Source organism: Stenella coeruleoalba, assembly GCF_951394435.1.
Source record: "Stenella coeruleoalba genome assembly, chromosome: 4".
In the NCBI taxonomy this organism is placed as follows: domain Eukaryota; kingdom Metazoa; phylum Chordata; class Mammalia; order Artiodactyla; family Delphinidae; genus Stenella; species Stenella coeruleoalba.
The window spans coordinates 131,231,466-131,257,727 of NC_137149.1; the positions used below are offsets into that span (position 1 = coordinate 131,231,466).

The window sequence follows — 26,262 nt, forward strand, 5'->3', positions numbered from 1 at the left end:
TGTTTAAGGTTGTTTACGCAGCTTATTTTGTTTATCCGTGGGAAAACAATGAAATAAATTATGCCACAAATGCAATATTGGAATACTGGGCAGTCATGGAAAAGAATTGAGTAGATCTGTTGGTGGTAAACTGAAAAGATGATCATAATAGAATGTCAAGTCGAAAAGGTAAGTAGCAAAGTTATGTTTTAATTTTCATAAATATATGTATATTTTAGAGTATTTATAATGCACAGACACATGTTTATGTAAATATGAAGAAAATAGAATGCTACACCCAAAATTCTTATAGTAATTATTCTGGTGAATAGCACTGGATAGAGGGGACAGAGACTTGTCTTTTTATTTCTTATTTTGTTAAAATGTTGTAGGATTATAGGTGGTTTTCCCTTTACGTTTCTGGGGAGATGCTATTCATTTTCAAACATAAAACTTTTCTGAAAAGAAAGCGCAAAGAGTTTTTGAGAAGGACATTTGGACAAAAATGTAACACGTTAATGGAAAAGAGAAAGCAGTGGCAGCTTTAGAAATAGAAGTGATAATAGTAAAAGTTGTACAGGTCTCAAATCTATCATCCAAAACCCTCCAGGCCAGATGTCTTTTAGAACTCAGATTTTTTTTTCCCCAGATTTTTATAAAGGTAATAGGGTGTGTTTACCTACTAGGGAGGGGAGGGGGGAAATGAGCAGTGAAGAAAAAGGACGTGAAATAAATGGGAAGGAGGAAGAGGGCAGTGGAGCTGACACAGAAGAGCTCTGTGTGTGATGCCATCAACATTCTTTGGAAGTAAGCTGTGGCCCCAAACTGCACAACAGTTTTCATAAATGTAGACTAATCTGGCAGAACCTTGCAATCTGAGTTAGAAATACTAGAAACCGCAGTTGGGTACAACCACTAGAATGTCTATAGTGATGGACACATGAAATTATCTGAAACTAAGGTGGTAGCATTGGAAGTTGAGAGAAAATTGTGAATTTGCAGACTTCGCTTCAAGACATTACTGTATTAAAGTGTTATTGCCATGTTCCATAACAATTCTGATTTATGATGAAGCTAACAATATTTTCTGGTCTTGCAATGGCTCTATCTCAATATCTCATGGCAGTTTTTCATCTTTATTTAGCCTCTGAGCTGAGGACAGCTTGGCAGAAATTTGCCCAGGAGGCTCGTGTGCAACCCACTCACACCTACACACCCCAGCGGATGCCACTCACAGATGGCCAGTTTTCCCCACAAATGTGATTGTATCAATCATCAGTGAAAGAAGCCCAGAGCTTTTTCTTACGAAACCTTTGTCCTGAAGTGACTTGATCAGGAACACACAGTTAGCGCAAGATCTGTTAACCGCAACTTGCGCTCTTGGCCTGGCAGAGCCCTTCCAGCAAACAAGGACAACACGTTTGTTCTAGTTGAGAATGTGAACAAAGGGAAAAGCTCTCTCACATAACTAACTCACTGAGTTCTGAAAGTGTTCCATTTGGGGGTTTTATTCCTTCTTTTAATATTTTACTTTAGCTTGGCATGTGATGTCATCTGTTGAGGTCTACTTTGAGTCAGCAATAGGAAAACAAACAGCAAACAAAACAGCAAAAGTCAATTCTATGCAGCGACCATCCACTGAGAAGTCACTGACTAAAGACCTGGAAGGTTACTGCATGTGGATCTAGGTACTCACTGTGCATTAGAGATCTGAGCATGAAACAGGAGCCACATATATAAACTCTGTTCAAGCCAAGACAAGAACGAAAAGAAAGAGAAGCGACACTTCACTAAAAAGGTCCCAACTCAGCCCTTGGCTCAGCATTGCTTTAAGAAGTGACTGGGTGTCTAATGGTGTCTCAAAATAAGATTAGAGGCTGATTAAACAACTCAAATGGAGGAAGTGGTAATACAGACAACACTTCATCTATTACTCATTCTTTTATAGTCTAAGTATGTCCAGATTCCTAGAACATGCTGTGATTTTTTTCTTCTGCATTGCAGCAAAACTGAAAAACCTTTACAAAAACATGGTAACAGATAAAGTTAGCATTCAACCATAATAATATTATTTTGTTAGTTTCAGCCAATATTTTAAGAACCTAGTGTTATACCTTGCTATTTTTCTTGTGTTTCAGGTTTCTGAGTAAACAAATGTATTACCATGAATAAAGAGATGACTAGACAGAAGCCATTATGCTTTCGATGTGCTTTGAGACAACGCTCACCATTCAGACTCCTGCCTCTTTCGTTCCACAGGGGGTCTTATAAACCTATCCCTACTTGACATGTACTCTTTTAAAATCTTATAAAGATTGAAGTAGTGAAATAATAACCACTTTGCCAAAAATTTTAATTGCGTTGTAATTTGGACTGAAGGCTCAAGGGCTTCTTTCCTTCTCTTCAAGTTTTCCCTATGTCTTTGTTAGAAAATGTCATCACAATATGTCATATTCGTAGTCACAGTAACAAAGGTACTTTGAAGGTCTTCATGAAGAGATAATCAGTAAGAACTCTGGTTGTAAGTTGCAAAACCAACTTGTGCTTGCTTTAGTTAAAAAAAAAAAGTGGAAATTTATAACAATATAGAAGAGGCCCATGAAAGGTTATTATAGAAATGCCTGGAAATGTGAACAGAAAAACCATCAGACACTCTGTTTTTGTCTCGGTGGTTCCCTAAACATCTCTGTCCTTTCTTCTCTGCAGATCTTTTTTTTGGCTTCCCATTTCATGCGATATATGATGTTCAAGTCACAGTTCCTAAGATTATACAATCTCTCAAAGCAACACTGAACTAGAGTCTGTTAGTCCAAAATCAAAAATTACAGGGGCTTCCCTGGTGGCGCAGTGGTTGAGAGTCCGCCTGCCGATGCAGAGGACACGGGTTTGTGCCCCGGTCCGGGAAGATCCCACATGCCGCGGAGCGGCTGGGCCCGTGAGCCATGGCCGCTGAGCCTGCGCGTCCGGAGCCCGTGCTCCGCAATGGGAGAGGCCACAACAGTGAGGGGCCCGCGTACCAAAAAAAAACCAAAACAAAACAAAACAAAATCAAAAATTACAGAGTAGAATTTAATTGGCTTGAGTCAGGTATCTACCCTTTAACCAATCAGCTATGGTCAGAAAGGTATTATTATCAGAAACCCATCACTACGATGGAAAGTGAGGGAGGGGAAGCCCACTTAAAAACATCTTTGAATATACACTCTGGAATGTGTCTACTAAAGCATTCTCCTCAGTTCCTTCATAGGCAAATACACCCTTCTTCCTAGACAAGCAATTCCAAAGATGCCTTCACATAATGTCGTAGGCAGACTTCTAAGATGGTCCCCAATGATTTTCACCTCCTGATATTCTTGTCCTTGTATAATCCATCCCCCTTGAGTGTAGTGACTTTCTTCTAACAAACAGAATATGGCAAAGGTGATGGTATCTCACTTCTGTGATTAAATTACAAAAGATTTTGACTTCAGTATTGCCAGGAGCTTCTTTCTACTGCCTTCTTGATTTGCACACTTTGATGAAGCAAGGTGCAATATTGGAGAGGCCCAATTGGCGAGAAACTGAGAGGTAAGCTCTGGCCAATAACCAGCAACGAACTGAGGCTCTCGGTCCAAGGATCCATGAGAAACTGAATCCTGCCAAAAGTCACATGAGCTTGAGAGCAGATCCTTCCCCAGTCAAACTCTGAGATGACTATGGTCAGGCAATACCTTGATTCCAGCCTGTGAGAGATCCTGAAACAGAGGCCCAGCTAAGCTGTGCTCAGATTCCTAACTCACAGAAGTTATGAGACAACAGATGTGTGTTATCTTAAGTTGTTAAGTTTGGAGGCAAGCTGGTACACAGCGATAACTAATGTACATAATATCATCTACTTATCCCATCTACAACTGCAAATCTGCTCATCCCCAAACTTGTAAGGTGACCATCTGAAGTCATGAACTGATTCTTCATCCAGAGATAATATATTTGAGCTACTTTGCTGCCCGTTTATAATCTCTGGATGACATCCATTATGCCTCTGATTTAATCTTCACTTAGTCCAGGGTGACCATTCTCTAAATGATAAACTTAACAATTGATTTTACAAACATTTATTGAGAACCTATTACTTGCCAAGCATTGTTCTAAGCACCTGGAGCATATCAGTGAAGAAACCATATAAAGATCTTTGCTGCTATAACCTTGTATCCTGGCATAGGGAGATGGGGAAAAAAAAAAATAAAGAACTAGACATAATAAATACGCATTTCATTAAGTCTGAGACAGAAATTTTTTCATATTTTTAGCAAATGTAATATCTGGGTACATCTAACAGTTGACATACCATGGTTTCATTGGCAGCGTTTCTTCCTTCTTAGTCATACATTAAAAAATGGTACATCTTAATGTTGTTGATTTTTAGATTTGCTCATTATAAAAATTATATAGTGTACTGGAAGACATAAGTGGTTTGGGGAAAAAAAGTTGGTAAAGTAAGGGGGATCCAGGCTGGGGGTAGGTGGGAGGGAGCAGATGGCAATATTAACTAGAATGGTTTGGGCAGGCCTTGCCCTGACTTATTAAAATGGTGATATTTCAATGGAACAGGATAGAAAGCCCAGAGATAAACCCACGCACTTATGGTCACCTTATCTTTGATAAAGGAGGCAAGAATATAGAAGGGAGAAAAGACAGCCTCTTCAATAAGTGGTGCTGGGAAAACTGGACAGCTACATGTAAAAGAATGAAATTAGAACCCTCCTTAACACCATGCACAAAAATAAACTCAAAATAGATTAAAGACCTAAATGTAAGTCCAGACACTATCAAACTCTTAGAGGAAAACATAGGCAGAACACTCTATGACATAAATCACAGCAAGATCCTTTCTGACCCACCTTCTAGAGAAATGGAAATAAAAACAAAAATAAACAAATGAGACCTAATGAAACTTAAAAGCTTTTGCACAGCAAAGGAAACTATAAACAAAACGAAAAGACAACCCTTAGAATGGGAGAAAATATTTGCAAATGAAGCAACTGACAAAGGGTTAATCTCCAAAATATACAAGCAGCTCCTGCAGCTCAACATCAAAAAAACAAACAACCCAATCCAAAAATGGGCAGAAGACCTAAATAGACATTTCTCCAAAGAAGATATACAGATTGCCAACAAACACATAAAGAATGCTCAACATCATTAATCATTAGAGAAATGCAAATCAAAACTACAATGAGATATCATCTCACATCGGTCAGAATGGCCATCATCAAAAAATCTAGAAACAATAAATGCTGGAGAGGGTGTGGAGAAAAGGGAACCCTCCTACACTGTTGGTGGGAATGTAAATTGATACAGCCACTATGGAGAACAGTATGGAGGTTCCTTAAAAAACTACAAATAGAGCTACCATATGACCCAGCGATCCCACTACTGGGCATATACCCTGAGAAAACCATAATTCAAAAAGAGTCATGTACCACAGTGTTCATTGCAGCTCTATTTACAATCGCCAGGACATGGAAGCAACCTGTGTCCATCAACAGATGAATGGATAAAGAAGATGTGGCACATATATACAATGGAATATTACTCAGCCATAAAAAGGAACGAAATTGAGTTATTTGTAGTGAGGTGGTTGGATCTAGAGTCTGTGATACAGAGTGAAGTAAGGCAGAAAGAGAAAAACAAATACTGTATGCTAACACATATATATGGAATCTAAAAAAAAAAAAAAATATATATATATATATATATATATATATATAGTCATGAAGAACCTAGGGACAAGATGGGAATAAAGACGCAGACCTACTAGAGAATGGACTTGAGGATACAGGGAGGGGGAAGGGTAAGCTAGGACAAAGTGAGAGAGTGGCATGGACATATATACACTACCAAATGTAAAAGAGATAGCTAGTGGGAAGCAGCCGCATAGCACAGGGAGATCAGCTCGGTGCTTTGTGACCACCTAGAGGAGTGGGATGAGGAGAGTGGGAGGGAGGGAGACCAAGAGGGAAGAGATATGGGGCTATAAAGCAGAAATTAACACACCATTGTAAAGCAATTTATACTCCAATAATGATGTTAAAAAACAAAAAAGGTGATATTTGAGCAAGGCCTTGAAGGTGTGAGGGAGGTAGCTAAGCAGATACTTGAAAAGAAGAGCACTGCAGCCAGAGAGAACAGCTAGTGAGAGGTCCTTAAGAAGTATCATGCCTGGCATTTTCCATAGTAGCTCCCCGGCCCCTGCGGCTGGAGCACACCGAGCAAGGAGAGAAAGAGTGGAAGGCAGTGGATTAATGGGAGTCTGCTCAGGTGAGGCCTTAGAGGTGCATGTAAAGACTCTGTCTTTTATTCTGGATAAAGCCAGAAGAGCCACTAAAGGATGTGAGACGAGTGAGAAAAGCTTACTTAAGTTTTAATGCATGACTCTTGGCTACTGTGTTGAGATTAGGCTACACTCAAGCAGAGGTTCTGCTATTATTTTATCATTTGCATTTAACACTAAAAATATTGTATGTTAGGTTCCTCTTTCTTTCGGTTCATCTCACTCCAGTGTTGGTGGGAAATATTTTTAAAAAGTCATATTTCCTGTTCATGGTTGCTGTAACTAGACCTAAGTTCTTACTTTGATTATATATATTTTGTTGTGAATGAATGAAAGATATTGAGGTTTTATCATTTTATGCTTTCATTGAAGAGTTACTGGATGTGAGGATAAAAACCCCATATGATTTCTTTCCTTAGCATATTTTTACTGTGAATAAAAAATTATGTAACATATTTATGTAACACGAATTGCATACGGTAACAAATATCCCTTTGATCGTGCATTATCTATACGCAGTACTACGTGTCAATAATTCCATAAGATATTATAATATCTAATGAGTTCTTTCTTGCTAGTGTTCGATCTTCATTCCTCTTTCCTCACTTCTCATGATGCAATTAAATTTATGGTTTTAGCCATTGTCTATATGCTGAGCACTCCGCAAGCAACCTCTAAACTAAGATTCACATTTCAGTTGCCCACCAAACATCTCCATCAGTAAATTTCATAGAAACCACAAACACACTGTATTTAGAACTAAATTTAGCACCCTCCACTCATAAACCTACTGCCTTATCCCCAGTTAAGTTAAACTCCTTTCTCTCATCCCAATTCACCAAGTCTATTAATAGATCCTAGTGATGATGCTGTAAGCTGTCATATATACACACACATATATATGTTCTTTTATATATTTGTATACATATACATATATGTGTATGTATGTGTGTATATACATATATATGTGTGTGTTTACATATATATATATATATACACACACATATATGTATACACATACACATACACTTCACCTACTATTATGACTTCATTTAGGCCGTGAATTTTTCCTTAGGTAGACAAATTTCAGCGTTCTCTCAAAGAAATCTAGCTTTGATTCCCAGTTCTTCCTCTTTCTTATTTTTAAAAACAAAACAAAGAAATCTTTGGCCTGGTACCTCATCTGCAAAACAGACATAAAACATCAACTTCATAGAGATTCTCTGAAAGCTGCCTCCATTCTGCTTTGTACCTAGCAAGAGCTCAACAGTAATTGCTGTTCTAATAATGTTATTAATTATGCTTTAAATAAAAGTAGATTTGAAACAGATGCCTTTAGATTATAGAAGTAGGAACGTTTTTTTTTAACTTTATAAAATGAACTTCTATCACTTTTTACCGAAAAAATTAAAGTTTTAAAAGTTTCAATTAAATCAGGACTTGCCTCCACTTTTATTAAAATTAAGAGTTCTTAATCACAGGAAAAAGAATAGGCTATTAGTGAAATATTTGCTTCCTTAAACAATCATTACATTAAACGTTCTCCCTTTAATGTTTACCATAATATTTTTTTATCTTCTGAAAATGTAACTATTAACATACTTTATGGCCAAAATGGTCAGCTACTTGATGAAAGATTAAATAATGAGTATCTACCACACAGCCTCTGTTCACCTATATGGAATTTATTGAATACATTGGTACATTTCCTATCCTTCAAGATTTCTCTGGATTTGCACTGGGCACTGAGCTGTCGTAAGGAATGGTGGTTCCTCGTGATGTTTGTGATAAGTAAACTAAGGACACATCAAATGCCATAGAGAGGACTAGTACCATGTACTAGATAAGAGTTCAGATTCCTGAGTCTCGCTCTCCAGGTTCAAAATCACAGCTTTCCCATGACCAACTGGTGACTCTAGGCAAAGCAATCTCCCCTTGTTCCTGTATATGTAAAATGGGGATAACACTACCTGATCACAGGGCTGTTGTGAATGTTAAATAAAAAGGCAATAAATTCAGAACGTTTTTATCACATTTGAGAGAAACAGAGCACATCACATTAAAGACTGAATTCCTGCAGTAAGAAGAATGTATTCACATTATTCACCTCAGTGTTTCCCCAAATTGCTTTACCACCCCTTTTCAGTAATACCTTTAAATATGTCAAGTATGAGTGTTCCATGGATTAAAATGTAAAAGTTGCTGTGTACAAAGGATGAGATCTGGGGTCCAGAAATACTGGATATCTAATCCCAGCATGACTGCTTATACGTGTACCTCTAGGCAAGCTGAGATTTTCATATATGTTGATTTTTATTGACTACAACAATAACTCACAAAAATGATACAAGTTTTAAATGGTAAAATATATACAACATTCAGCACAGAGCCTGCTATCTAGCACCAGGTAATGTCCTTTTCCTTCCATCTTTCCTGTCTTCATTCACTCTTCAAGAAGTATTCAAGGAGAAATGATAACTTGCAAGAATGGAGTAAAAGGGATCCAAGCATTTCATTAGCTAGACTACCTTGTAGGGTCCCTTCCAACTCTGACATGCTGTGAACCTATGATTCTAATTCCAGAAGTAAGTAGGTGGGTAAGAGTGGTTCACAGGCCCGCACACCAGATGTTGAGTCAATGCTAGCTTTTATGCAAACCTAAGCATGCCACTGAGATTTTGATAACCACTAATCCTAGCTTGCTATCCTCATCTTGTACTCCAACAGTCTTGAGGGGAGAGATATCAAGGATTTGCTCTGCTTCTTGCCCTGAGGGTGGTCCCGGTTAGGGGCTAAGGGTACTTTGTTGACAAAAGTACCACAGATATAAGCAAACCTGCGTGAGGATAAATGTGTCTTTCTGGCTCTTTGAATGCTCTTCCTTCCAGAAGGGTAGAGCCCTGGTATCTTACAGGAAATTAACACTTGAAACAAGTCCTAGCATCTCTGTCCCAGCTCCTCTGCACGTCTTCGGTCTTCCTCTTCCTACTGGTTTCATCTTTCCAGGCCAGCTTTTCCTCACAGTTAGAATGTGAAGAGCCAAGATTCACATTGAGCTTAAGTGAGACACAAAGTCCCTTTGAAGAAATTTAGTTTTAGGTAAAAGGCATCTATGTCAAAGCAAAGAGAAGTTTTCACATGGTTCAGCCTACCTTTCTAGGAAACTAAATTACGGTTTGGAGTAATGTCCCATCTAGCAATGGAGTGTTAAATATTACTCCTGTCTTCCTTCATCTTGTGTATTTATTTTTTGACTTTGGGACTGCACACTGTGGTCTGTGGTTAGTCAAGGATATGGACCTGCTACTCAGGTAGTCTGTATTTCAGGATCTGTGTTCCTCTCCGTAGGTTTCCCATATATTTTTACTGAGAAAAAGGCCTTTGCAAGAATGAAACGTTGTCCATTAATGACAATGGGTGGCTTTACTGCAGTCTTGCTTCCTTAATTCAGGAAATTGAAATCAGAAATACAAAAATGGGGAAAAAATGATTAACAAATTTCACAATTCTTTGGCTTAATTCTACTGCTAGATTTTCATTTCCCTGAACCTGTTTGGATGCCAGCTCTGTAGCGAAATATCTGTCTAACACAAGGCTTTAGAGAACAGATGCAAAAGAGATTAGACTCTGCCTTAAAACAACTTGCCATTTGCATTTGAGGATTGAAAACGGGGAGGATTAACTTGTGGTATTGGCCCATATAATACCCATTTGGTTTCTCTTGAGATTTTTTTCCATTTGCTCTGCTCTAGTGCAATCCTTACTATTTCAATAAATGGTTAATCTTATTCTATTAGGGTGAGTCCTGTTTAAAGCACAGTGTGGTCCATCTTCCAACAATAATGCTTAAATAATGCAAACGCTGCTTCTATCATTAGTAAGCCCTCCAATGGACTGATTAATTTCAGAATTGCATTTTATGGATTCTCACTATACTATACTTGTACAGATTCATTTTGATAATTCATGGTCCACATCTCACTGCAAACTTGGGAGCATTATTTCAGCTATCCAAATTACATGGACAACACTGGAATAGGAACAACCCAAAACAAAAGAAGCTCTATAATTGATGATTATTTTATAACCACTTCAATTGGAGAAGAGAAGTAATTGAGCGTGAACAAGTAACTGTGCCCCATAAATACTCCATCTTGAAAATAAGTGTGAATGTAGAGTTTATAATTGTAATAAAATTATAATGCAACTAAGTTAATAATAAGCATTTCTCATGGTGAACAGAAAAGCCTGGCCATAGTGAAATACCTCTAGCTCCTGACCAATTTGCCCACTGGCTCCCACTGGCTCACCCCTGGGCCTTTGCACTTGCTGTTCCCTCTTCACAGGTCATTCATGACCAAGTCCCCACTTTTCCTGGCTAGCTCTAATTTACTCTCCATGACTCATTTCAAGTCAGCTTCCGTAACACTCTGAACTTAGTCCTGTTGTACAGCACATTGCAAATACCTATTTATGTCCCTGTCTCCAATTATACTGCCACTTTCATAAGGGATGGGACCAAATTTTCTTTTTTGTCCTTATGCCAATGCTCAGCACAGTGCCTGAAGCAAGATTGTAGTAAGTGCTGCTAGATGTCTGCAGAGAGGAATGGAAAGAAGGGGAGCTGGTGTATAATAGGGAATAGGGAGTTTAAGAGATAACAGACGGGCCAGGCCAGGTAAAATACTTAAAGACGAGATGCTGAGACATATTCCTATGTATCTATCAGCTCTGGGAAATGAGCCATACACAACCACATCTGGGGTTTCTCATTCCCTGGGTATGGTTAGGGAGGGACCAGGAGTGGGGCGGGGCTGAGAGAACATTATTCACCCCTGTGTAACTTCAAAGAAAACTAAAGCAAAAGCAGTTAGAAGGTGCCTTTTCCCACAAACCACCCAAACATTTAGGGTCTCACATTTCAGAGTCGGGGTGGGGAGAGAAGGAGAAAACTGTTTCTCTGGGTGCACACATATGCTAGCCTCTGAAAAAGATTTCAGAAAAGTGATTTTTTTTCATGTAGATAAACCATTTTTTCATAATCTCACCGCTACGTTAATGGACACGAAAGACTCAGACAGAATGAAGTTCAAAGCAGCAAGTGAAGTGGAATTTTTCTGGAATTGAAAAGTAAAAATGTAAATGAAGGCAAATACACACGAGTGTAAGTGTACTGTATGGTGTGGCTCCGTGACAAGCACAATGTGAGGTGTTTGGGGCGGGGAGAGGTTGGCAGCAGGCCATGTAAAGAGGGTGGATGGGTGTGCCCAGATGCATCGGAGCAGGTTAAAATGGACCACTCTCAACTCCTTTGCAGTTTGAACAAGGGCCTGCCAGTTTATCTAAATACTCATCCATGCAAAAACAAATAGATCCTGAGAGCAGAAATACCCACATCCCTGCCTGCTGAGCATGCAAGCCTACAGACAGGAATAATTAAGGGTGGGAAGTGCAAAGACGATGCCAGAAGGAATTTCCGCCCTGCACGTAGCCGCCTGCCCATGGTGAACACCTACTCATGCTTGGTGATAACCGAAGAAGGCTTATTTCATTTGTTTTTAATCTTGTCTGCCTCTGGCTATTTGAAGCAGATATATTAAAAATCTGGGCAGCTAAAGGCTGAAAGTAGTGATTTGTTTCATAAGAAGGCACTGCAATCAACAAATATCTATTTTTTCAAGTGTTAGATATACTTCTTAGGTTTCTGTAGTTTTCTCCTAAAGAAAGAAAAAAAAAAAAAACACCCAGCGTCTGGTCAGTGAACTGAATTAACTGAAAACCAAACAAGGTAAATTTTAAATGAATGTGTGTACATATATGGAATCTTAAAAAAAACGGTACTAATGAACCTAGTGGCAGGGCAGGAATAAAGATGTAGACATAGAGAATGGACTTGAGGACACGGGGAGGGGGAAGGGTAAGCTGGGACAAAGTGAGAGAGTGGCATGGACATATATACACTACCAAATGTAAGGTAGATAGCTAGTGGGAAGCAGCCGCATAGCACAGGGAGATCAGCTCGGTGCTTTATGACCGCCTAGAGGGGTGGGACAGGGAGGGTGGGAGGGATGCTTAAGAGGGAGGGAATATGGGGATATATGTATGCATATAGCTGATTCACTTTGTTAAACAGCAGAAACTAACACAACATTGTAAAGCAATTATACTCCAATAAACATATTAAAAGAAGAATGTGTGTAGAAAGTTAATATAAATATGCAAATATATAATTGCATAGCATTTTCATAATTGTATAACATTTCCTAAGATACAGTAACATAAAGCATGTATTTATGGGGGAGAATATTCTGCCATCATGCCAAAGAATGGATAGCATTATGAAGAATAATTTGGTGAGATAGGCCATGTTGAAAAATGAAACTTAAATAATATTAATAAAGGTTAATTCTTCAGGCTCACTCAGAAATTCAGTGAGAAATATGAGTCCCTCAGCTCTTATTCCAAATATTTCACCAGCAAGTGTCTTCGCCTACCTCTGGGTGTTTTGTAAGCTCTGTGTATTCCAAGTTGATGCTTAGGGCAGTTACTGTTTTCCTCTACTTCTTTTGGAAACTGATGTCCAGCTTTCTAACAGAAAAAGATAGGGAGACAGAGAAATCTCACAGTGATTCCTCAAAATCTAGCACATAAAGGACTCTATGTGCTAAGTAAAACTAAGATACAGTGGAAGTGGTTTCCTTGGCAACAATAGCTACAAAAGTAATTTTCGAACTCAGAGAACTCTTTGTGCCTTTTTTACTGTAGATATTCCAGTGGCACAAGTAACAAAATTAAGAGCAAAATGATGACGGAAATAAGGGAAGATTCAAGCCCCTAAGTGTGGGCAGTTTGGTTAAAGCAGAGGAAACTGGGAGTAGAATAACAGGTTAGGTGTTATAAAAAGCCAAAATGGGGAGGAAATGAATTGTTTAGCTGGGTTCAAGGGAATAGAGGTAGATATGAAATTCAGAAAAGAAAATTTAGTCTGTCAGGAGAAATATCCCAGAGAGAGAAAAACTGAGTTAGTAGTTCGGTTACAATATTCCAGAATAGTCTCTGAAAAGAAGTCAGGCAAAACCCTGTCCTTCAGGACAATGGAAAAGTGAATCATTGCAAAACATTAAAGGCAATATTAGAGCAGCCATACTATTCCAAAAGGAGGGTGAAGATTTTCTCTTTTCCAGCCTCTAATCGGTATGACTCTTTGGTTCACATGATCTGTAATAATTATTTTTTTAATTTAAAAGACAAAACATGTGACCACAGGATCTCTCTAAAGGAAAGCAAATAATAATGAACTAGTTTTCATTCTTAAAAACAAAATAAGCAGACTTCTGAAAACTCTCAAAACAGGGCACATTTTCTGAGCTTGTGAAAGTGGTAAAGGGCCTAATAGCTGTAACAGGAGCAGTCTCTTTTGGAGCCTAACAGAGTTCTAACACCCTCTGTGGACATGGTAGGGGAACCTGTGGCTTAAGCCTGACCATTGCAGGTTAAGCATCTCAACAAATCCTTAAGCACCTCTGAGAATGTATCAAGAGTCACAGGGCCACTTGTTCCATTTATACAAATACCTCATTCAACCACAGACACAGGGTGTCCCAAGGTAGGTCTCTACATGCTGTCAGGGAAGAGGGGAGAATCTGTTCTTAGGCACCTCTATTTCAATTATCTCTTATTATCCACTAAACATAGAAATATTCTTTCTGATAACAGAGGAACCATCATCTACAAAGTACTATAGAAACAGCTTACAGGTTCCAAGTGCTTACAGTGCATTATCCTCAATCTTCCCAACTTCCCAACAGTGTTATTTGCCCAGATTTCCCAGTCAAGAAACTGACTGCAGTTCAGGGAGCCCCTAACCCCCACCAGATACCTTTCTCTTTCTATCTCTCCCCCTCTTCAGTGTGGGGCTGGGAGGTTCTCTGGTCTGAGCTTAAATAGTTAAGAGCCTAAACCAGGATTCAAACTCACCTGTGTACATCCCCAGTGCTCTGCTCTATTTTGCTGCACTTCTAAATCTTATTTCCTCGTACTCAGGGGCCTTCACAGTCTGATCCCAATGTATATTTTCACTATTTTTTTCTCATCACTCTCTATTATATGCCCTACCCGTGAGATTAAATGAACCTCTTACTGGTCTACATATATTTTCCGTACTTTCCTATATTCATATCTTTGCACATACAAATCATCCCCAGCCCATTTCCCTAGGTCAAATCCTAATTGTTCTTTAAGATCACACTCAAATACTTCTCCTCCATGTTACTGTCCCTAATGCCCTACCAAGAGACATCTTTTCCTTTGCTGTCCTTTCCTAGCATAATACTTCTCCTTGTTTAAATAGCTTAGGTCAGTTAAGGAAAAATAGCTTTTTTCTTAATCTGTTTTAAGCTATTTGTAACTCTTGTCTCTGTTATTAGCCTCTATCTAGTGGTGGTATCCATGTCCAATTTAATTTCATTTTCTATCAAGTTATCTTAAACATAACTACTTATGAAAATGTTTTTTGTTGAATGGTTTAATAATGAATAAACCCCAAGTGATCCATTTAAAAGTCATTCTCAGGTTCTCATTATCATCAACATCATCTCAGCTGTGGCAAGTGTAATATGAACTCCTTGAATAATACATGAAAAAAATGCTTTAAAGGTGGTTATATATGGTTTTAGGGAACTTTTATTAAAAGTTCCATAATATTAAAACATTTTCTCTCTTCAAAACTTCACACATCTCTCCTTCGAAATAGCATAACATCTTAAGATGGCCAAGAAGTTGGAAACTGTCAGAAACAGTGACATCTGGTGGTCCAGTGAGGGGGTTATTCTGCAAAGGCAGGTGGAAAGAGATCACAGAGAGCAGAAGACCCTCTCATCTTGAAAATCCCCTTAACTGAAAGTTAAGTAAGCAAGAAAGTAATTTAAATAATGGTAAGTTAATAATACAGTCATAGATAACATTCGCTGACTTCATATTCTATACACCAAACACTGTTTTAATAATTTTGCATCTCTTAAGGCATTAATCTTCACAAAATACCATGTTAGTTACCACTGTTATTCTAATTTGCAAATGAGAAAACTGAGATTTGCCAAAGTCACAGCGAGTTCCTGGAGAGCAGTGATTTGTGTCCCGACTCACTGCTCTATGCTACATCTGCTGTAACTTTCAAGCAAGCACACAAAACTTGTAATATTGGCTCAGCATTAAACCACTAACAGTATAAAGCCAGGATTCAAAAATGCACATGGTCCTGGTTATTTTAGAATAGTACAGACTTCGGTCTAGAATGTTCCTTATAGATCTTTGTCTTGAAAGTACCCTAGAATATCTGGAATTAGACAGTTGTTCTACATTCAGTATCTAGGAAGGTAGCATTGAATGGGTTTCTTTGGTGGTATTATTGGTAGTTTCTCATTGAGGAGTCTTTAGAAAATAATACAATGTTAGAGCTGAAAAGGGTGTATTATATATATATACTTATCCAGCCTCTTTATTTTACAGATTGGGTAACTTGAGAAACAGAGTGACTTGTTACACTATATACTTCTATATACTTTAATTAGGATGTGCTTCCATTATGGGGATGCATTATTAGAAAATGCATTTAAATGTTAAATGAGATTTTATTCCCCATTCTTATTCTTTTGACACACATTCCTTAAGTACTTATATGCTGGATGCTGCACTGGTTTCTAGAGATACAATAATAAAATACATTTCTGTACTGAAGGGTGCTTATAGGCTAGTGGGAGAGACAGGTATCTTGGCAATCACATGGCACTATGGTGAGAGCTGCAACAGGCACTCTAGGTGCATAGGGCAGAAAGATCTCATTCAGAGTTTGAGTGATGCAGGAAAGGGTTTCTGAGGAAATAACATCTGAGCTAAAACCTGAAGAATGAGAAGGAATCAACCAAATAAAGGGTACAGGGAAAGGAGGTAGTTTTCCAGGCAGAAGGAAAAGAATGTGCAAAGCCCTGAGCTAAACTTGGAATCGGACATCGTGAGGGAACTTAGAATAGTTTAACAGGGCTGGACCCATTTAAGGAGAAAGTAGTAGGAGATTAATCTGGGGTCAATTTGTGATAAGTTCACTGTGACACAGAGAATGGATTTAAAAGGCTCTTTACTGGAGAAAGGGAGACCAATTAGGAGACTATGCAATCCTGAAATGTCAGTGACACAGAGGTTGAAGCAAGGCAGACAGATTCCAGAAATATTTGAAGACAGAATTGGCCAGTCCAATTATTGATTGAATGTGGAGGAGTCTCACTGATGACACCCAGCTTTTGGCTTCAGCAACTAGCAGGCATTGCCATTCACTGAGCTGGGGAAATAGACTTAGTGATTGCACTCATGATTCTAGATCTTGTGGAGTTAGCATGGAGGTAAAGATTTGAAAAAAAATGACAAGTAGATATAGTTGAAATGGTGGGAAGATAAGCTACCGCTTATGGCTTATCACTCAGGAAGAGCCTCAAAGAACACTAATTTTTCAAGGATTGGTAAAGAAAGAGGAGCTGCAAGGGAGACATAGGAAGTGTCCAGGCAAGAAGACTGAAAATCCTGAAAGAAGCTTGTCCCAACAACTAAGAAAAACAGCATTTCCTGAAGAAGGGAACAGACGACAACAACAACAACACAATAATAATAACAATAGCAAGCGTCTGTTGAAAACTAACTGCATATATGAGGGTCAACTAACTCTATGTAGTCGTTCTATTATTATCCCCATGATACAGATGAGAATAATAATGGTACCTAAATCACAGAATTGTTGTGAGTTTATATATTGCAAATGCTCCCATTCCTGTAAGAATGGTTCCAGCAGAATTATTAGGGGTAGAAGCCAAGTTGTAGTGGATTGCATAGTATAAGGGAAATGAGTAGTCAGTCAAGGCAGGAGATGGAAAAAAGTATCCGGTGAAGAGTTTTAGTATATAGGAACACTGGTTTCCCATGAAAGGGAACTCAGAAAGGGATAAGCAGAAATAACTTCTACTATTAGCTTAGATACTACCTAGGGGTCCCCTAGCTCCCTATGGCCTGGTGAAACTTGGCATGGGCTCTTATTGGTCTAGAGCTTGGCCTTTGATGTCTGTGAGTTCTCAGCCACTTATTTCCTCTCTGAATCACATTTTTCCTTGGACATGATACCTCAGATCAGCCCAGGCTCTATGTTTACTCTTACTCTCAAAAAATTACTTTTTGTGACTTTAGTAACTTGATATAACCTGATGTAGAGTTTGGCCTTTTACTACTTCACTAGCTCCCTTCCCACTTTTTTCAGCTTTTCTCTTCTTTCTTCCAGATAGCAAGTAAACCATTACCCTGGGCTCAAGCAAAGGAGTTCAGTCTATATTAAAACTCTGCAGGTTCAGCTTCTACCCTGAGGGGGGGTTAGCAAAGCATCTTCTCAATGATGCTGTAGTCTCAATAATACTGTCTGGCGAATGGATAAAGAAGATGTGGTACATATATACAATGGAATATTACTCAGCCATAAAAAGGAACGAACTGAGTCATTTGTTGAGACGTGGATGGATCTAGAGACTGTCATACAGAGTGAAGTAAGTCAGAAAGAAAAAAACAAATATCGTATATTAATGCATGTATGTGGAACCTAGAAAAATGGTACCGATGAACTGGTTTGCAGGGCAGAAGTTGAGACACAGATGTAGAGAACAAACGTATGGACACCAAGGGGGGAAAACCGCGGTGGGGTGGGGATGGTGGTGTGCTGAATTGGACGATTGGGATTGACATGTATACACTGATGTGTATAAAATTGATGACTAATAAGAACTTGCTGTATAAAAAAACAAACAAACAAACAAACAAATAATACTGCCTGGTACTTCCTACCAAGAAAATAGCTTTTTTCAACATCCTCACAACTGGCAAGTTTAACATTTAATATTAAGAATGTTAAATTATTTTCAAATACAATTCTACCTTTAAAAATGCTAGGTCTCAACACATCCCCCATGAACCTTAATCATATTTACCAATATTAGTCACATCTACCCTCCTATAGGACTTAACTTTCTGTATCCAATGCTGTTCCTCCTATATCCCCAGCCTGAGACTGTCCTAACACCTTGACATTCAACAGAATAATTTTCTGCACCAGTTCTCAATTCGCAAATAAAAAGGTTAACTTTGAGTGGCCTAAGGAGGAGAGAAACTACACTGTTTCAGTTAAAGTGCCAGAGTGGAAAACCCTGATGGTCCAAAGTGCACTAAAAATACTAGCACTCCAAGGCAGACAAACTGAAAAGAAACAGAGATTGAAGGCCCTGGTCTTAAACTATATCAGCCTTAACAGAGGTATTGAGGTTGACCTTGTCCTCTCCAAAATACAATATCCAGGTTCTGTTAAAACTAAATAAAAAATTAAATTAAATAAGTAGAGGAAAAGCAAAGTGGGCAATAAATTACTCAGTGGGCTTGCTTTCTCCGTTCTGATTGGAAGAGCATCCTAATCCAACAAAAGACTAATTAGGTCTTTTTCTACTTTCATTTTATCCTAGCGACATGGGCCAACTCTTATTTTTGTAACAAAAAAAATAACATTTATGTAGTCATTTCTAAGTTATAAAGTTCTGACATATATTATTTTGCTTAAAAATAATTGTATGAGTTCTAAATATACAGAGAAGAAAAATGAAGTTCAGAGAGAGGGCTAAAACAAACATCTTCTGACCCCCAAACTCTTTTCCATTTGCAGAAGAATAACGATTCAAATGAGGTGTCCTTTCTCAGGGAGAATGCACATGTTCACTGTCACACGTATTTGCCAATCAGGATCAGGTTTAAAGAAAGATAAGGGTAAAAGTGGCACAGAAGTGTATATTCTTTCTTTGAATATTTGGCCTTTAAAGTAATGAAAATGAATCATAGAAAACAGTGCAAAAAAAAAGTGGGAGGGTAAAAACATAATACCCAAAGTAGCAGAACCTTATTCCAGGGAAATTGAGACCAAGCGAGTCTATTTTTAAACAATGAGCCTCCTACTTACGAGCCTTAGGAACTTCATAATCAAAGTGTGAAAGTCTGCAAATTTATTTCATGGTGAATTTATCAAACTTTTCTACAAAAATGAATGCCCATATTGGTAGACCATATATGTGAATTAATCAACATGATGTTAATAACTGAGATAAAGAAAGCAAAAAGTTAGTTACATACCTACTATGAATTAAAACCCTTATTTTGAGCTAGTATCTCATTTCATCCTTATGACACCCATGGGGTGAGGACTGTTAGTCCCCTTCTGCCGAGAAGGCCACTGAGGCTCCTAGCAGATACCCTCCAGCAATTGCATCGTCTCTGCATGAGTAAGATTTTAAAACAAGTCTTCTCACTATTCATTCTGCCATCCAACACTGTCTCCAAATATATAAAATAAAATGAAAAATTCAACACGCATCTGGAGGGCATTAATAAACTTCAAAACACCAGGTAAAGGATGTCAATAGGTAAAGGATTTGGCTTCCCACACTGAAAACCCAGCTGCCTCTTCTTCACTAGGAAGCCACTGTCTGCACACTCTGAATGAATTCCCAACTTGCTGATTTGTAGCATGGACGTTTATTACGGTTAATAAGTTAACAGGAAAGATGTAAGATGTTTGAAGAAGGAAGGAAGGAAGGAAGGAAAGAAGGAAGGAAGGAAGGAAGAAAGGAAGGGAAAGAGAAAAGGAAGAAAGAAAGAAATCGTACTATCAGTACTATATATGTAATACTTCAATTTAGAAAAAAGAAATTCAAAGTGAAAAGTCACTATTAATACGTGAACCACAAATACTGATACACAACTGAAGCAAAATATATAGATACATGGAAGAAATTAAACTGAAAATAAATGCAGAATTTCCAACGGAAGAGGTGACTGAGACCAGGATCAACCATGGTTCATGTGCATAGCCTGCACACCTGGGCGTTTCGGCCTGCCTCCGAGTGAGTGAAGAGCTGCAGGATAAAACATATGTCAGCTTAATCATCATGTGACCCTGGAGGGTTATAGCAGGAATCCCCTATTCACTTAGAAGAGGACTAGCCAGGTGTGCATTTATGATACCAATTTCATAGCTGCCTCTTCTTGATGGGATGGAAAGATCAGAGAAAAGGAAAACCAACCACTGCAAGGAGAAAACCACAGACACTTCGCTGGGATTGACCTAGGATACTTGTTTTCACTCTGCACTGAGACTGAGTGTGAACTCTATGTCGGGCATGTGAGCTCACCCTCTCCCAATGAGCACGTGCCCTGAGTGTGTCCCAGGTGACCAAATGTGGTATGTTCTCTGGGGTTCCATGGAATTCCAGATATCTTGCTTCCTGGCTTTCCTATGTGTTGTTTCTTTTACCTAGAGCACACTTTCAGTTCCCCTTTTCTCCCTCTTCTCACCCCCAACAGCTTCACCTAGCTGATTTGCATTTAGATCTCAGTTTACACATCACTGATCCCCCAAGGCTGGGTTAGATCACCCACCTCATCAGCTCACAGCACTCTGCAGTTAATCCAATTGTACCATGTAGCACACTGTATTTTGATTGTCTACTTCCTTCATTCTCTGGGCAAATATGTTTTGAGTACCTATGGCATGAAAGGGATAGTTTTACTAGGTCGGGAGGATAACATTATGAGCAAAAGGAAACATGGAGAGGAACAGAAAAGAGTCCACATGTATAGAACTAAGGAATGTATAAAATGCATGAATGAAATTTACAGAGCATAGTGAACCATTAGGGTTGGTTTCCTTTAGTGCTAAGATTTGATGGATGAAAAGTTTACTAGATATGTACAAGAACAGAGCAGTGGCCAGAAAGCACTACAGGCCGACACGTAAGAATAGCAGTGGTGTGCGGAGACAGTCAAATAGAAGGAGCAGCATGGGAACAGGCTCTGATACAGGACAGACAATAGCAGATTTAAGAATGTGAAAGAACTCATACGTTCCTGCCTATCTACCTTGCTTCCAATTTTAATCTCAGTAAAAAGATAGTTATAAGGCGTTTAATGCATAGTTCTTTAATGAATACACAGATGAATGAATAAACGGGCTAAGAAATGTGTGCCTGAAAAAAAAGAAGCAGCATCTATAGCCGAAGTTTTTTATCAGTGTTCTTAGTTAAAAGAGACAGACACTGACTGACGAATTTACGAAGAGGAATTTATTGAAACTCCTTAAATTAGGGACTTACAGCCTTCCAAAACCATTTACATGTCTGGAGAACCTGGCTTGAAAAATAAGTGGCAAATGAAGTCAAGGCAGCAAAACTGGGAGACAACGGCCAACTTCCTACTATGGGAAAGGTCTGGAGAGAACCCTACTGTCCCACTGTTAGCCACTGGGTTACATCAGCAAATAAATCTTCCCCAGCAAGACATAAACAGTAAAAAAGTTCCCAACATGGACAGGGAGTTCGAATGCCAACCAGCCAAACAAGCAAATATAAAACAAACAAAACACAACAAAAATGAAGGTCTTCTCCACTTACAATTATGAAATCATATTGTTCCCTATCATACCCTCTCCAAAATTTCAGCTGAAGCTTGTTCCAGTGCTAACTCCAGGGCTGGGAAGACGAAGATACAAGTAACAGACCAAACTAATAAAATTCAGTAATTAATGACTGTACTTAGCAAAGAATACTAGCATAGAAAAATATTTAGTACATACTCAAAGGTCTTACCTCAGGATAAAACACTACAATATACAAAAACATATTTTAGACTCAAAAATTTGAAAAAATGGGGTGAATTAGATTTCAACTTGTTTTTATAAGCACTCTTAAAAAGTTAATTTTATCTGAAAATCTTGGTGTGTTTTAAACCAGGGGTAGTGCTTCCTAACATAAAATATGTCATCTCAATTGTTCCCTTTCTGCTTGCATTTGTTAAGTGCTCTCTTTGTATTTGTTTAAAGTACTTCATATTGTACCACCTGTATTAGCCAGAGTAGGTTAGGTTATAGAGCAATTAAAAACAACTCCAAATCTCAGTGCTGTTACATAACAAAAGTTCATGTTTTTTCACATGCAGATCTGGGCAACTCTTGAGGCAGCTGTGTTGTGTTGATTCGGATTTCTGGGCTGCATCAGACTCAAGATAGCTGCAAATCACCCCATGAAATCCTTCTGCCTGGAAGTGACACGTATCACTCCTGTTCAGGTTTAACTGGCCAAAGCAAGTCTCGCTGCCTGGCATAAATTTAAGAGGATGAGGAAGTAAAATCTCCCAGGGCAAGGAAATAGAAGAGAAATTGACATTGGTGAATGCCTAACACGTGATCAAATACTGATGGCCAATTTCTTAAAAATGTGCAAAATGAAGATTTTTTAAACAGGATGTCACTAACCTTGCCTGCATTGAAAATAGTTTCTTTAAAAAAAATTCCTTGATAGTCCTTAATCATATATATTATAGAACTTTTAATGAATTTTAAGGAAGGGACAGTTTCTGCTCTTTTACAATTATATTTCCATGAAAATTGTACTACTTGCTTCTACATTAACCAGGGTTAACCCCTCCCTTTCCCTCCTAAATACTGCAATTTTGTGCTGCTGCTTCTACAACAAATATCCACAGAATCCCTCCCACACACATTAAACCTAATAAACAACAAACTAATTAAGACCAAAAAAAAAGTTAGACAAAAGATTACATACCTATATTTTAAGTGATCTACTTATTTTATTTAAATTTTTAGACACATAGGAGTACTCCATATCCATCGTTTTTCCTGTGTTCAACACTAAAGGCTTTTAGTTCAACAGTTCAACACATTTAAGTGAGTACTTAGTACATAATAGTTTTCAATGTTTCTAATTTTGCACTAGAGATATAAGGATATGAAAGCAGCAGCACTATTGTGCAATACAGATGCAGATCAAAAAGCTGACTCTATGCAGTTCAGTAGTACTGTGCCTTAACTCAAACACAAAACAAAATAAGGGTGTGTGTGTGTGTGTGTGTGTGTGTGTGTGTGTGTGTTTTGCAGGAAAGACACAATCAGTTAAATACACAGGAAGTAAATGAAAAGGAAATAAAAAATAACCCCAAACTATTGGTGCATAGGGAGTGTGACTCAGTTAAAATACCTGCTCTACAGAATGATTTAATTTTTAATGTGAAGGCGAAAAAAAAAGAAAAAGAAATACACAATATCAAAATCAAATTGTCAAGAAGCTTTCCTTTCCAGTTAAATATGTAGTTACATACCCAAAAAGCAGTTCACTACAAAATATCTAAAATTGGTACACAAAATATACTTAAAATTATTTTGGGTACATATTTGAATTATATATGTGAAAGAAAATGAAGAAACTCCTTCACTAAGGCCAAACATGAGGCAGCCCTATGACTCTAGACAGGAAAAGAGGGACTAAAGCCAGAAGCTTCCAGGTAGTATCTGCCCATCTCCAGCAACATGGAGTTGTAACTTCCAAAACCACATGGGAGATAAAAGGACAGGGCATTTGGATAGTTGTTGTTTTGGACACCCACCCATGAATCTAGGAGCCCTAATGTGCTATATCCCCCGGGAAATGATGAACGAGAAGAAAACTGCTTTGCAAGAGAACTCAGCAAGGAAAGTTGTCTAGTGTAATCTTGCCTCTTGGTATGTGAGGGGAGAGTGGGGGTTGGATGGCTGAAATAGTCCCTGAAAATTATAAGTAGAAGTCAGTCATTATGTAGTAATTGTAGTCTGAAATTACAGTACTTGTACAATGAAAACGAAAACACTAAGAAATTATGGTGGCTCAGTTATCGAAGGGATTCCGTGTGGCTGGCAGAAATGAAAGCAAATCACCTCTGCAGGAATATATACCCTCAAACTAAGCCTCACAACTCCTCACAAATAAAGTTTCAACAAACATTGGCTCACAATGAGATTTTTGTAAAACCACAAGATGACAAGAATACATGAGCAAGGATAAGCAGAATAAAGAAATAGAATTAGACCCATAAATATTTCAAATTTTCAGAATTATTAAAGGTAGAAAACAATATGCGTATACTTATGATGTATAACAAAATAATAGAGGCAATAAAAAATATCATAGGCATTCAGCAGGAAAACTTGGGATGAGATGAAATAGAAATTGTAGAAATAACAAAATATGAAATGTAAAATGTACCGGATGGAGAGAGCTGCAGGCTTCTGGACCAACATGTAAGAAGCCTGGAAGTTGTCACTCCATCCTAATAATAAGTAAAAGGTGAACAACTTGAAAAATCAATAGCTTTTCTTGGATCCATCATAGAAGTGATGTCACAGGGCAAACCACTGCATCTACAATAAAGCTGGAGTAACTGACAAGCAAATACAAATAATCACAACTTACCCGTGCAGAGAACCTCAAGGAAAAACTCTCATAGGTACCAGTGCTTGGGAAAGCTGAATTATAGTTGATGAACTGATGGAAGCTCCATGTAGACAAGTCAGAGAGGTAAAAACTCCAGGGCGACCCAGACAGAGAAGTGCTCCCACATTCCGTGATTTTTACCTCCAGGAGCTCAGCCAGATTCTCCTAGTGAATATCAAAGAAAAGTCCCCTTGTGATTCTGGCAAGGGGAAGGGAAAAAGAACTATTTTGAAATACACCAGAGAATTCTGTTTTCCTAAACAAGGACTGCTCTCAAGAGAAACAATTTTACCAGAGCTTATACTACTGGGGTTTTATGAAGACCTAAGTGACCAGGGGAAGGGAAATACTTAACTCCAGCCCACTGTGGTCATCTCGCTCCATGTAGGGGGAGAGGGAGAGCTGAGGGACACTAAAAGATTGGCAGATTGCCATCTAATCACAGAACTATAGAATGACTCTCTTCCTCCTACACCTTACTACTACATTGCTAAAGGCCTATTTATCACAGTTCCTTTTACCCAATAAATCATGCAGAGCTATCAGGAAAAAAATCACAAGTGTACTAAAAGGCAAAATTAAGAGTTCAAAGAGACACAACATGTATCAGAATCAGACTCAGATATGGTATAGATGTTGGAATTATCAGACAAGAAAAAAATTTTTTTTTAATTTGATTAATATGCTATGGGTACTAATGGATAAAACAGCACAGACAGCATCAAGAACAGATGAGAAATGTAATCAGAGAGATGGAAATTTTTAAAAAGAATCAAAAAGGAAATCTAGAGGATAAATGAAGAATGCTTTGATGGGCTCATTAGTAGACTGAACAGGAATATGGAAAAAATCTTTGACCTTGATGATATATCAATAGAAACTTTCAAAACAGAAGAAAAAAGAGGAAAAGAAGAGAACATAATATCCAAGGACTGTGGGGCAACTACAAAAGGTATAACATACATGTAAAGGCAATACCAGAAGAAGATGAAAGAGAGAAAAGAATAATAACAGAATTTCCCAAAATTAATGTCAGATATCAAATTAAATATCCAGGAACACCAAGCAGGGTAAATTCAAAAACAAACAAACAAACCATTTAGGTATATTATATTCAGACTGCAGAAAATCAAAGATAAAGAGAAAATGTTGAAAGACGCCACAGGAAAAAAATATCTTACATATAGAGGAGCAAAGATAAGAATTACCCCTAATTTTCCACCAGAAACAAGGCAAGCAAAAAGAGTGAAGTGAAATATTTAAGATGTAGGAGAAATAAATCCAGAATTCTGTCCCTACAGACTTTCCTCCAAAAGTGAAGGAGGAATATACAAAATTCTCAGAAAAGTTAGGATAAAAATTAGGATAATTTGTTTACAGCAGACCAGCCTTGAAAGAAATGTTAAAAGAAGTTCTTTAGAGAGAAGGAAAATAATATATGTCAGAAACTCAGATCTACATAAAGAAGAGAAGAGCATTGGAGAAGGAATAAGTGAAGGTAAAATAAAAACTTATGGGTTGGGGCTTCCCTGGTGGCGCAGTGGTTGAGAGTCTGCCTACCGATGCAGGGGACATGGGTTCGTGCCC

General features: G+C 38.1%; 1 protein-coding gene across 5 annotated transcripts in view; it reads right to left on the reverse strand.

Annotated features, from left to right (window-relative positions):
* BANK1 (B cell scaffold protein with ankyrin repeats 1) overlaps positions 1–26,262 on the reverse strand; it is a 417,427-nt gene that overhangs the window by 346,770 nt on the left and 44,395 nt on the right. For 3 of the 5 annotated variants that reach the window (XM_079920998.1, XM_079920995.1, XM_079920996.1), the window contains one exon: positions 24,655–24,840. The exons of 1 other annotated variant lie outside the window; for it this stretch is intronic. The gene's annotated coding sequence lies outside the window, so the exon portion shown is untranslated. Of the gene's footprint in view, positions 1–24,654; positions 24,914–26,262 lie in introns of those variants that run through there. One more of the 5 variants, XM_079920997.1, reaches the window with a different exon arrangement.